Here is a 10,636-nt window from a genome sequence, read left to right on the forward strand (position 1 = left end):
TTTTTCATGAACAGTTCACTGTGTATATATATTTTAGCACCTTACAGTGTACTGTCCTATTAACTTGTAAATTTCCTTGGCTAAGTAGAGGCTGAGTTTGTAGACCATAATGATTGTGTCCTAACTGTTTTAGTGTTATCTGGTTGAGTTTCATAACAAGTAGGTGTTGACAAATATTGAAGGATGTAAGTGAATGGTTGAAGTGAGTACATCAGTGAATGAATGAACTGAAAGGTGCCCTGATGCTTTTGCTGTCTCCTTTGTTCTTTGTATCTATAATTCTGCACCTCATAAAGAGAACCTGTTACATCTGCTTGACTTCTTAGTCCAAGTGAGATGGTGTTTTCTCTTGACTCTTTCTATTGGACCACACATGCCCAGGATCAAGCATGCTGTCTGCCACAGAACTGCCAAGAAATGATGAAAAATAGACAAAATGACAGAGATGGGGGGGAGGGAGATTGAGATTCCCTGAAGGTGAGCCTTTTTTTTTTCTAAACCTGCTTACCAGTCTTTACATCTTTGCCTCTCACTGAGAGTGTTCCTCTAGTCCATCCAAGTTCCCTACTCCAAGTAATCACATCTAACTTCATTTCCCTGGAAATGAAAAATAATGATTGTAATGTCTAAAATAAAATTGTCTCTGGCAAGCCAACACTATCTTATTAACACTGGGATTAAATACCCTTTTCTTTCATTTCTCAGCACGCTGTCCTCCACTACAGAATTTAAGTTATTAAGTTAAAGTGGACAATCATTATAGACACCTTAACTATACATTACCTATAAATATCAACATGAGGTGATTTCTTACCAAGGAAATTTTGTGTAGTCATTCAACATTTAAATCAAATGAAAATGTTGTAAATCTGTTTTTCATGGGAACAAGAATCTCAGCAAGTTATAAAGGACTCCAGGGCTCCTAGAATATTCTCCAAGGTGCTGCTGGAACCAAACAGTGCCTGCAAACGGTGCTGCCAAACAGTGACGACTTAGCTTCCTCCCTCTGGCTTCTTTGAGGATCACCACCAAACACATTGATGTGTAGAATGTGCATCCTGTGTTGCTGGACTTCAGACTTTCCCTGTAGCCTACTTTCTTTCTTGTATGACTAAATTGTGTTATTGAATAGTTCAAATCTTGTAGGTAAGCAAATGAGATGATATATGAACGATAGACCAAAACATGCATTATTGACTTCAAGGTCACTCCTGTAGGCCCTGTAGGAGTATGGAGAAACAAGTAACTACTAGAGACAGGAGAAGCACTAGACTAATTTATGGTGGTTTTGGGAATTATGATGAGTTATAGAGAGTGGTAAATAGAGAAAATGTTTCAACTAATCCTACATTAAGATTTAGCCAAAAGCTTATGGTGTATCAGAAAGCTCTAGTAATAAATAGGGAGCCCATATGAACCTAGTTTGAATTATAAAATCAACCTGAAAATGTCATGTCACCCTTTTAGATTCCACACTATGGAGACTATACCCAGTGTTAATGATTGAGAGCCATAAAAGTATGTAAGATAGTTTACAGCTAACTATATTATAGCCAGTTTTTTAAATACTTTTTTTGTAAATTGTATGAATATCCTTGAGTGAATTTATCTCCATAGCTCTTAACTCACAAGTATAATTAATAATGCTTATTATTTAATGAGGAGTCCAAGGTATAGCAATGTTAATCTATTTGCTAAGAGTTGTATATATTCTCCTAAGTGTGGCACAGAGGATTTGATTTCAGGTCTCTCTTAACATTCTGCTCTAAGAATGCAGATTTGTTAAACCAGTTAGACACTGGCTTGTGCAATTATTGTCAATATTATGGAGAGGATGTGAAGCAATGCTTATTACTGTGGACTTCTCACAAATCATTCACTGACTTGAAGTGAATGCTTCATTCAAGATAGCTGATCCTGGGGTGCTGCTTCTAGAAACACATGGTATCCTTTCAAGAGATATAAACCTTATTGTGATGTGGGATGAGTATGAAAATCCTTTGATCATTTGATATTCTAAGTAAAAAAGGCTGGCTTACTTTCAGAGACAAAATATGCAATTGTATTAATTTCCTCAAAGCTAAATAGGCTCTAAGGTCAAACTTCATGAAAAGCAGTTGTGGGGAAATATCAGCTTCAGGAAGTGGGCTCAGAGGCAGCCTGCTTGGGAAGTCTACTCGGGAGACCAAATCCTGGGGTCCAAGGTTACTCATTACAAAGAAAATTAAACAAAGGCAATTGATTATTCATAAGGGATATTTTCATTAAGCTTGGGCAACCTGATACATTGTTCTACCCACTGAAAGTTTTTTCCTATCTAAATATCCTTGATTAGGTGTTTAGGAGCAAGCTTCCCCTCATCCCCAGCAGATCTGTGCAAATAACCTGTGAATTCTTCCTCTCCTGTTCCCTACCTCCCAATCCTGCTCTCTCTTCTCCAGGGAGGCTGCATCTAGAAGCCCCTGTGATGGGAAAGAAGGAAGAGAATAGGTAATGGAGTTAAGCAGGCCTGGCTACTGACTCTCTTACCCTCTGCTCCCTGTGACCTTTGGATGTTTGCCAAATTTCATTCCTTCCTAGTGTCTCAGATTCCTCCTTTGTGAAGCTAACAGTCACGTCTATAGTAACAGAGGTCTGAGAGTTGGCAGTATATCTACAAAGTACATAAAGGTGTGTCTAGCAACTACTATGCAGTAGCAGGTCACAAATGCTTATGTGTACAGGGACCATTCCATGGCAGACAGCACCATGTTTACTCCCAGATGTATGCCAGGCTCCATTGTTGCTGGACATATCTTGTTATGCCAGGAAAGATGTCTATGTAATTCAATGAAGAAAAATATTTCCTAAACTTGTGTTCAATCCCAACCCTTGCTTGGGAAGATCCATCCAGGCTGTTTTGGCAAGCTGGCTTGCTCATCTGGACATTTCTGGTCGAGGCTGTTTGAGAAGAAGGATGGACCCATCTGTTAAGGTTGTTTTCTTTCTTCTTTCTCCTTTTTTTTCCCCTTGTAGAGTAGCATTTCTTGAGCTTTAATTGTGAGGTCCATCTGCTAAAGCCTTATGTGCATGGACTATTTTCAGCTTCCAAAAGCCTCTGTCCTCATCTGTATTGTTCTCTTTTGAATGACACCAATATTTTGCCTGTCTTTGCTCGGTGGACATAACACAGGGACTTTAATTTACTGAGTCTTCCTTTCCTGTTTCATCTAAGCCAGTGATTTGGTAACCTCTTAAATTCTTGATAGCCTAAATGAAGCAGTCTCAGCCACTGACGTGCTATTCTAGTCCAGGCTTTCTCAATGGGGGACTCTCAGGAAGACAGGACCATTGACATAAACAGTGAGGTCAAAAGGAGAGCTGACAAGAGGAACAGATAAGTGTAATTTACTACATAGATAGTATATAGGCAGGAGCGATACTTCCTCATTACAGATAAGCAGCCAGTTTTCTTCTTTGGAAATCAATGCGTTTTAATAATACCACAAGATTAGGTTTACTCCTCAGGTGTACCTTCTTCCAGTGTTTACTGAATGTAAGCTGTTGCCAGGCACTGCAGTCAGCTTCTAGTGTAAACAGAAGTATCTGGGATCTTTTGAGGCATCTTGGGCTGCTGTTATAAACAGGTGTGATGTGTCTAGGCACATAGAGTCTACCATTTTACCTGCAGCATCCTTCTTTCTAATGACCATCCAGTTTGAAATGTGATCCCTACATTCAGAAGGAAGGATGGAAGTGAGGAACCTACTCACTGTATGAATATGGCAGAATCTTTGAGTCTTGGTTGAAAGTAACACACTGTACTTGGTGTGTAGCTAATGTGTATGCTGGTTAATCAACTGTCCATAAAACATTACTTTGTTCTATTTCATTCATATGAAGTATTTTGCCTGGCCATTGAGTTGTGCTGGTCAAACCTTTTCCATTACAAACTCTCACCTACAATAACTGTAGCCCAAGGGAGCTGGGGACTCAGTATTGATACAATAAAGGTGATGTGTAGTACAAAATCACCATAATGAATGGTTCTATTTTACTAAACAGCCTAATAAGATATACTGCCTATTTGAAATATACAGTTCTGTGGGTTTTAATCTATCATGAGATTTATGAAATGACCATTACAATAATCTCTAAAACATTTTAACAAAAAATCTAAAGAAATGGTGTTTCTCTTAGCTTGTCCCCCATCAAGCACTAATTTACCCTTAGACTCTAGGCATCTGCCTGTTCAGGACGTGTCATGCAAATAGACTCATATAATGCATGACCCTTTCTGACTACCCTTGTTCACGTAACTTAAGAACATTGACCATTTGTTGTACATGTTGGTATTTCATTTTTTATTATTGATACACCATATTTGAAGACATAACCATCTTTTTTATCCATATATCAGTTAAGGGACATTAGCCACTTTTGACCACTTTTAGATGTTAAAATAGTGATGTTGCAAAGATTTATACACAGATTTTTTTATAGATCCCTGTTTTCTCTCATACATATGCAGGCACACACACGCACGTGTGCACACACACAGAATAGAATGGAATGGAATGGAATTGCCATTTCACAAGGCAACTCTGCATTCAGTCACTTGAGGAACTGGCATGCTGTTGCCTAAAGTTTGGCAGCACTTTACCTTCAGTGAACTAACTCAGAGCCTAGTCTTTTCTTATCTCTACCAGCAATTGTTACAATCTGCTATTCTAGCATAAAGGAAGATATTAAATTTTTTTAACTCAGAGTAGCATGAATGATTCTTGAAAGAAAAGTATTCAAGCAACACAGAGACTTAGGGAAAGGCACAAAAGAGAGTGAGAAGGACATCAGACAAATATGTCAAAGTCTGAATTAGTTAGGAACCATTCAGGAGAATAGGCCTTAGCAGTCAGGATGAGTCTGCAGAGGTACCCATTGTCTTCATTATAGCAGAGACACAGCATTAAGGTGTTTAACTCAGTAGTGACGAGGGAGAGTCCGGGTGCCATTGCAGTTTACTCATCACCTGCACCCAGTTCTAGTAGTCATCTCAGTGTAATGAGAGTGATTGGTGTAACATTTACTGTTACACCTTTACTGTTAGTTACTGCTGTTGTATCCATCCATTACCAATCATAGTTTCCTGCCTCTCTCATTGATTTTATAATTCACTTTATATTCAGTAGCTTCTATTTTCCATGTATCTAGATTCTGCTCTCACGGATAGGTGGCATCAGGTCCTTGAGGCTACAGACAGAGTCAACAGGATCCTCTTCACTCTTGCATAGCACTTCGGAGATCCGAATTACTCTCCTGGTACTGGGTGATAAAATTATCACAGATTGGTTGTATTATTGTATGCATGGTTTCAAGTATCTCAGTGTGTTCTTTGAGGAGAAGGAATGGGTTTATATTACTTAATGTTACCTATAAAACCAGAAATAGAACCAGTGCACAGTACACAGTATGCAGTACACAGTTGAATTAAATTAAAGAGTTCTGTTTCTAAATTCCTCTTAGAATTTCACAAATGAAGACAGGTTCTCACTGGTATTTAGGGAAAAACCCACCATTCTCATGAATTCACTAGTTACAAAAAGAGAAGTAATTAATTTCATGTAGAATTTCGTAAATGAGGACAGATTCTCACTGGCATTTTGAAAACAAAAAAAAAAAAACACCACCATTCTTATGGATTCACTAATACAAAAAGAAAAATACGTAATTTTATATTTTTAAATTAAAATTAAGTTTTTGTCTAGATCAGTGTATATTGAAAATTATAGTAGTTTATATTTCTTGTAATCTATGCATGGAAATTCGTTTCATATAGGAGATTTATCTTGGAAATCTTTTATTTGTACTGTCAAAATTAGCTGAATAAATTGGCTTCAGTTGCCACTTTCTTTCCAGAGTTAAAGGCAAAGGTTCACAGGGTGAGATGCTTCCCTTTAGAACTTCATTGTGGGGCTGCCCCTGGGGTTAGCCTTCTGCAACATTGTATTCCACTTCTGTCCCTAAACTCTCAACCTGAAATCAGAGATGGGCAAAGTCAAGCAAACAAGGCAAAGGTTAATACGGACAGCCTAATGGTAAACAGGTGGGAACCATCAGCCTAAAGCAGGGTCCCCTGGAGGCCATCCCTTCAGAGATCCATAACCACTTGAACTGGAAATTTGACCAGGAAGAAATCCCTCAGTGGCCTCGTTTTGGAGCACCTCAGCTGAAAGGGTAGCAGAGTTCAGGGGGAGGTGATAGGAGATGATGGGACAGTGGGGCAGAGACAGCTTTGCCTCCAAAACCTTGTGTCACAAAGGAGGCAAATGTGAGCAAATGTGAGCAGTTTCCAGTGCCTGTCTACAACAGGGAAGTAGTCCAGAGAAGCAGAGCTGCCTATAGTCAGGAAGAGAATAGTCACACCAGCTGAACTTCAGGTTTCTATCTCTCTTGGAGCATGAGCAGCTGAAAGGGAGAATAAATTATTCAGGCAGATCTATGGGTGATTTAGTTTATTGTAGGAAGTAAGCAAGTTATTTATTATGGTGTTTTCCTGCATCTGTTCATGCTCTGAGTCCATAGATCCTTGTGACTTACATCCTAAATCTTCACTTCTTAGCAGCTTCTCAGACTACTACTGGGAGGGATCACTTAGGGAACTGACCACACCCTGGAAGCAGCATGGGTTGTGGTTTGGAAAGTAGAAGAGGGCACTGCTTATTGAGCAGGTATTAGATTGAAAGTATTGTCCTGAATACTTTGGTACAATTTCTTACTGACATTTCAGTCACCTTGTCTTTCTTTGTCTTTCTCTGTCTTTCTGTCTTTCTTTCTTTCTTTCTTTCTTTCTTTCTTTCTTTCTTTCTTTTCCTTCTTTCCTTCCTTCCTTCTTTCATTCTTTCTTTCCTTCTTTCTTTCTTTTTCTGTTATAATAACAAGAAGCTGGAATCTAGAAAGTTAAAAGACTGCCCTAGTTATACATCAAGTAAATACCAAAAGCAAAAGGACCATAATCCCTTGACTCTACAGCACGCATTTTCATTTATTTTTTTATAGTTACTGTAGTATGTTCCTCTATTGTAAGATAGCCATACCTAGCCAATTGCCTTTTACTATTTTACAAAGCTAAAACAGAAAAGGATATCTAACCCATCAAAAATTAGTTTTTCAAACAAATAATTTATAGTTTCCTTATTTGCAAAATGTATTTCTTTTAGTCATTTGTTTTGTTCACTGCTTTGGCTTAATAAGTAAAAATGATAAAAATAATTATCATTTTTTAATATCATTTAAGTTTTAATTATCATTTAAACTCTGTTTAAATCAGTTATATTTTAAATGTAAAATTATGATATCACAAAAGTAAATTATATATATATATAAATATATATATATATAAATTATATATACATGTTGCTTTCTATACACCATTTTATGAGAAACTAATGTTTTCTCAAACCAACTATACACAGCTTCTGTGACTGGATTCTAACAGAACCTGGAATTTTCCAAATAGCATTAAATTAGAAATTGCCTTCATTCAAAATTTCCTGAAAATGATCTTTAGAAATGTATTTCAAATTTATCATAGCTAAACCAATTTAAAGTAAATTTTAGTGGGCTAGCCAAAATAGATTTTGAATTGATTTTTTTCAATAAAATGTGCATTGCCCCTTTAAATACATTTGTCTGCAATATTGCTCTTTTTCTCTGTTTAGCAATGAACTTTTCTAAAAGACTTCTATTTCAGGTTTTAATTAAATTACAATAGAATTAGCTTCTTACAGCTTCCAAGGTGGATGGAGAATGTAAAATCAGGATTCTACACTGGGGTGACTTAAGTCAGCATTGTGTCTGAAGCTGCCCTGTAGAATCAAATGCATGTCTTAGTCAATAACCTGTTTCCAAGCTGCTTTCTTAAGTATAATCATTTGTTAAGCAATATAACATGCGCAGTTGTAAGAAACCAGAATGGTATTTGTTTGTGCCCTTCCCCCACACATAAGGCAACTAGCAGGCTGTGTAGCAGACAACATTTATTCAAGGCATTTTTCAACATCTTTCTCTTTTGCTTGCTTCTTGTTAGCTACAAAGATACATACTGTGCCAGGCTCTAAGCTGGTTGCAACAGCTATTTATTTAGATTGTGTGAACTGGAGCTGAACTTGAACCCAATTAATAGCAACTGAACTTGAACAAACTGATATGAAATCATTACAGGCTCAGTTCCCTGGTCCATTATCCCTGAAGAGATCATCCGACAGCACTCCAGGTGCCTTTTCTATGCCAAATCTTGGTGCAATGCCCAATCAGAAGGTGTCGGGGGATTAGAAGTTCGGTTGCATCGGAGTTAGCTCATTACCACTTTTGCGATCGCTTTCACAGAGAGGAGAGGTGGTGATCCCACCGGGCGGGATTGCAGGGAAGGCTTTGTTTTCAACACCATCTGGCACATGGTTGGCACTCATTAACACAGCACAATGTCGATTAAAATAATAATTGTACACGGCAGCAATGCTGCTTCCATAGGTCCCCACCTTTGGCCTCCCAGCAAAGGAAGTGGAAGAAAGGCGGACTGAGCAGAACCTGCCTGTGATAATGGCGGTCTCTCTGTTGGAGCATCCTCAGTGCACATACTTTCCTCAGATCAGCTTCTGTAGTTCTGCTTTCGTGCTTTTATTTTTAGTAGAAGTAGCCTTTATTTGGAGGGGAGGTAGTAGAACTTGGACAGGGAATACCCTGTTCTCAGTTCCCAAAGAATCTGGTGACGGAACTCCAGCCATGGCTTGAAGCCCTCTTCCATACAGCAGTCAGGAGATGTTTGCTTAAAAGGGATTGTATACAGCATGTCTGCTGCACGTTGAGTTAAATACAATGAACGCTTTTAGGCTTTGCCTTGCTGTAAGATGCATTAATAGCATCTTACAAGTGCTGAGTTATGATGTCACACTGTCCATTCTATTTAAAACAAAATAAAACAAAAAAACCCAAAAAAACAAAACAGATGTAGACTGTATGAGCATCTCCAGGACTTTTGTTTGGTCTCAAGGTTCTTACTTTGGAAGTCTTTAGTATGTAGGGATAGGAGCTTAGGTTTTCAAGGTATCTACTTGGATTTGAGTCTTATTTCCCACCATATGAAAGGCCAGGACAAACACATAAGCTTCCTTAAGTCTCCCTTTCTTTAGCCACTCAATGGGATCCATCTTAAGTTTTAGGATAGCTGTGAAGACTGACAAACACAGAGCCCATTTTCAATAAGATTTGTGAATGGTGAGCTTCTGATGAGTGTTGCCATTGACCATGTAGACATCAACATGGTTTCCCACATGGGTTAATTCTCCCTCAAGAACATGCCTCATATTTGTTTAATTTTCATCCTTTGATGATGAATTTATGGCTCTGATAATGGAAGTGAATGTTAAGCATAAGTTTGTCCAATATGCTTGTCAATTCATTCTTGAAAGATATTAGCATTTAATCCCTTGCCAAGGTCAGAAGAAACCAGGCTGGTTAGATGGCTCACGATCTGCAAGATGGTCCAACAAGTAAACCTGACACTTGGCAGCCTGAAGCTCTATCTCTGAGTCTCCCATGGTAGAAGGAAAGAACAAACTCTACCAAGTGTCCATTGACCTTCACACATAGACCATGGCATACTCACCCTTCTACACATACACACAATAAGTAAATAAGTATAACAAGTTTATTAAGAACCACTTGATGTGGACAATTTCCATATATTATATGTGTATGTATGTGTATGCATATATGTATATGTATCTATAAAACATTCATGGCATATGTTTGCAGAAAAGACTGTTCATATCATAAACAAGAAAAATAGTTATGTATATCAATCCTATCAGTATATGTTATATTCAATGATCATGGGGTCTTATCTGGTTGTGTAACCATAAATAGCATGCCCTCTGGCAACCTAGTGATGTGTGCCTATGATACTAAATATAACCAAGTTTTGCTTTGTTTTGCCTTTTTATTGTTTCCCATTTGGTTTTTGGAAACAGCTTCCAGAAACCGGCTTTCTGCAACAGTGTTCAAGTATATTTCATCCCACCAAGGGATAATCACAGACATTTTAGATGCTGAAGGAAGATTAAATGCATCCGTATAACTAGCAGCACTAAAAGGCCTGCATCTTTGTATTGTTCCTGTTTATCTTCTTTCTAGCAGTGGAATATTGAGCTCCCTCAGGCTGTGATTCAGGTATTAATGCCGAGTTGAGGTCAGGCAAGAGTGTGTTCAACCTGCAACACTTAGATAGCAAAGGCAAACTGCTCATGGCTATTAGTCAGGAGGCTCTGTGTGCCAGTGATTGCATGCTGGTGGTTCATAATCAGGGTGATTCACAGCTACCTGAAATGGGCCATTGCGCTTGTATTTTCCTTTTGGGCTGCTGTCATTGCCAAAAACGCTAGCCTTTCTTCTACAGATCTGCCCAAAGGACAAGTGGATGGTGCCCTTTGGCATGCTGGGTGACTCACTGCTAACACAGTAGACAGCTGTTGTTATCTTAGAGGAATTGTATCTCATAGTGAATCCTTTGAAGAATAATTACCACACACACACATACACACACACACACACACAGAGAGAGAGAGAGAGAGAGAGAGAGAGAGAGAGAGAGAGAGAGAGA

At 38.4% G+C, this 10,636-nt stretch overlaps 1 protein-coding gene across 1 annotated transcript in view; it reads left to right on the plus strand.

Moving 5' to 3' along the window:
* The window catches only part of Pard3b (par-3 family cell polarity regulator beta), a 951,194-nt gene that overhangs the window by 372,658 nt on the left and 567,900 nt on the right, over positions 1–10,636 (plus strand). The window lies entirely within an intron of this gene.

The sequence above is a fragment of the Grammomys surdaster genome, unplaced genomic scaffold (assembly GCF_004785775.1).
Source record: "Grammomys surdaster isolate TR1022 unplaced genomic scaffold, NIH_TR_1.0 165, whole genome shotgun sequence".
NCBI lineage: Eukaryota > Metazoa > Chordata > Mammalia > Rodentia > Muridae > Grammomys > Grammomys surdaster.